This window comes from Lutra lutra, chromosome 13, assembly GCF_902655055.1.
Source record: "Lutra lutra chromosome 13, mLutLut1.2, whole genome shotgun sequence".
In the NCBI taxonomy this organism is placed as follows: Eukaryota; Metazoa; Chordata; class Mammalia; order Carnivora; family Mustelidae; genus Lutra; species Lutra lutra.
The window spans coordinates 16,059,678-16,063,410 of NC_062290.1; the positions used below are offsets into that span (position 1 = coordinate 16,059,678).

The 3,733-nt window shown below is 41.4% G+C and overlaps 1 pseudogene; it reads left to right on the forward strand.

Moving 5' to 3' along the window:
- Positions 1 to 3,147: 3,147 nt before the first annotated feature.
- Positions 3,148 to 3,273, forward strand: LOC125084116 (uncharacterized; annotated as a pseudogene).
- Positions 3,274 to 3,733: the final 460 nt, after the last annotated feature.

Genomic DNA, 3,733 nt, shown 5'->3' on the forward strand with positions numbered 1-3,733 from the left:
AATTCTTTATAGCTGTGTCTCACAGATCTTTAAACCTCCCAAGTTCATGAAGCAGGGCATGGCGTTGTGTAAGTACTCAGTAAATGTATCAACTACATGTACTGAGATCCAGTCTCCTTTTATAATTTGAGCTTCCCAACTAGCTGCTGTCATTTCACTGGTTTTACCCTGGACCCTCGTGAAGAGGCACCAGATCGAGACATGCCTTTTTACCATAGCAGTGAGAGGGGAAATGGATACCTCCTGGCAAAAGGCATGGGAAGAAGACTCTTTCCTTCTCTGCTCCAAAGATTTAGCCAAAAGCAATGAGAGAAGGAGCCTGAGTGGCTGTTCGTGGTTAAACATCACTTTCTAGATTTTCACAGAAGACTCATCCAGGCAGGAAACAATAAATAGAGAAATCGGGGAGCTCATTTTATAAAACAAATTGGACATAAAAGTCTGGTCTTGACATATCCCTCTCAAATTCCCTGTCTGATCCGATCAAGTCCCAACGTCTCAGTCAAAAGAAAGAGCATCTGGAGAACTGATCGCTCCTTGTGCTATTTCACTACTCAAGTAAGAAACTTTAGAGATGTTACTGCTTTTTAAGAGATGGAAGTTACTATAGTTGTATTCATGCACTCCTGATGCAACGGTCAAAATGGGGAGCCCAGTGTCATCGTACGTGTCACCTGGATACTTTGCATGTGGCCAGAGGATGAGGCAAGCAAGAAAGAACATGCAAGATTTGAGTAGGTCTGGACGGGGTAGGCTGATCCACCTTCCATCAGTCGGAAGTAACCCCATGATGCCACATAACAGCAAAGGTTATGGGAATTGTATAGTCCACTTGTGTGCCCACAGAGAAGAGACACCAGGTTTTTGGAAATACTTAGCAGTCCTCACACAAATGTGGAAACTCCAAGAAAGTCTATAATTTCCTATCAGGTACAGTAACAAGCATTTATCCAACAAATAATTACTTCCGCTACATGCCAGGCACTGTTCAGGGAAATCCAAATCATGAAATATGACAGCTATAGACTCTGCTCTTATAGTCTAAGAAAGGTGGAGACACAAGAAGTCAAAGGCAAAGATAAGTTTTATTACAACCACTACACTAACTACAAAAAATATTAGATGTTCCTATACATGATCATTTATTCTCTACTTAACTCTACTCTTTGAACTCGTTATCACTCATCATTCACCCATCATTGCTTATTCTGCTTTAAAAATTTTTTAATTTTTTTAAAATTTTTAAAAAATTTTAAATGTTAATTATTAAATGTTAATTATTATTAAATATATATATTTATATATAAATATAAAAATACACAAGTATATATTTACTATATATATGTTTAATATATTTAATATAAATATAAAATATATTGAAATATAACATTATTATTAAATGTTAACTATAATTAATTTCTTAATAGACAAAATCTTCCTCCACCTATCTTTTATGCTGGTTGTAGCTGTTTCGGCTGGCTCATTGAGACTAAGCAGAGAAAGTGTGTGTCCAAACCTCTTTGTCCTGTCAACACCGTAAACAAAATCTGTCTTGCACTCCTGACTCCCAGTCTCCCTTTTCACAAACTGAAAATTCTCAGTGATCCCAAACATCTCTGACCATGTAATCTGCTCACAGAGACCAGGATAGTTCATTTGAAGAACCTCTTCAGAACGACCAGCAACACAGATCGGTGACGTGAGGGGCGATTAGGGATCCTGTCTCTATCACCCATATCGGTCGTCTGCATTTAGGACATGGCTTTTACAGACACGTGTGTTTTTAAAAATGTAGGTTTTGTTACTCTTCAAGTACAACGAGGCCGACAGACAGATCAGGAGGTGATTCCTACTGAAAGGAGTTTGCTGTGAACAGTTTCCAAGAGAGTGGGGGCACTCATGCCGTGCCACGCAAGGCCACGTGGGGAACCACCAGGTTGGTCAGGAGGCAGAAGGAGTGAGGGAGAAACCCAGGAAAGAACTTTTCTTGTGGTTTCCATGGTAAAGAAGGAACTGATGAGGTAAGGTAAGCAGGTTTAGGGTTGGCTAGTTTGGGTAATTGGATTTGGATTATTTTAGTGGGCTCTGGGATTTAGGAAGTATCTCCAGTCCTTCTCCATACCTGGCCCTGGAGTGGCTGGGTGGAGGGATAGTGAGCAGAGTGTGAGAGCTCAATCAAGAATGGAAGAGGTTGGGACAGGGACTCTACAGAGATCACTATGCATTTGCAAGAGGTTGCTCAGGGGCTTCATTTACTGTCCTAGGAACTGGTAGCCCGGGGCGGGGGGGGAGTCTTTAGTCTTTGCAGGGTCAGCAAGGCCCCGAATGCATCATAATAAAAAGACATGCTTAATATAAATTGATTTGTGCATATTGACCCACAAGGGAAAATGCTGGATCCCAAATCTTATATGTGAAGAACAGAACAATTTCCATCTTTTGTGGAAAGACATATTTTGAGACACTCATCTGTGTTTTTCCATTTTCCCTCCTCTGGGTTCAGACTTACATCTTAGGTTTTTGTAATTCCTTCTTTCAAGGATTTTTACAGGGTCAAAAGCTGAGTCCCAGGCTCCTGAGTCCCAGTCCCAGCCAAGATTTTTTCTGTCTCACAAAGAGCACCAGAGAAGAGAATGATCATTTTCAAGGTTTAGATCATGAAGAAATATGCAGTGATAAGCTGATTGGAACACAGACACTTCATCCCAGTTTCTAGGCACGACAGAGACCTCCCCTCATTCATTCAGCTCTTACTTATTAAGCACCTACTATGACCAGACAGCTTGTCAATCATGACAATAACAGTCGGCTAGGGCTCCTGTGAGAAAGTGCCCCCCCAAAACTGGGTGGTTTAATGACAGAAATGTATTGTCTCCCAGTTCTGGGGGCTAGAAGTCCAAGATCAACATGTAGGCAGGGTGGGTTCCCTCCAAGGGCTGTGGGTAAGAATCTGTTCTGTGCCTCTCATCTAACCTTTCAGGTTTTCTGGAAATCTTTGGTGTTTCTCCACTTATAGAAACACCATCCCGATTTCAGTGTGTGCATCTGTATCCAGATTTCTCCCTTTAAGAAGCCATATTGGATTAGGGCCCACCCTGATGAGCTTTACTGCTATAAAGCCCCTCTCTCTAAATAAGATCACATTCTAGCTTTGCGCAGTGGCAGTATAGTAGCCAATGAGGTTTATCCGAGGCGCGATTATTGCTAATTAAATAAGATCACATTCTGAGGAAGGAGGGGGTTAAGACACCAACCTGTCTTTTTCTTAAGGAACACAATTCAGCTAATAAAAACCAGGGAAAAAGTAATGAACAGACAGATAAGTTTCTTCTGCTCATATAGTGTACATTCCAGTGATCTTTGTAAGTTCCCGGCCATTCAACAAGAGGATACTCTAATGCAATCTCAAAAAAATAAAGGTTTGGGGCACCTGGGTGGCTCAGTGGGTTAAAGCCTCTGCCTTCAGCTCAGGTCATGAACCCAGGGTCCTGGGATCGAGCCCCGCATTGGGCTCTCTGCTCAGCAGGGAGCCTGCTTCCCCCCCCCCACCTTGTGATCTGCCAAATAAATAAATAAAATCTTTTAAAAAAAATAAAAAATAAAGGTTTTTCTCAAATGTCTAGATGAACCAACAATACACACACCACACAACTTGTTCATAATGCAAAGGAAAGTGGTCAAAGCAGCATTAGAAAATAACGGGGCAGAAGGGAAGAGATAAAGTTGTCTAAAG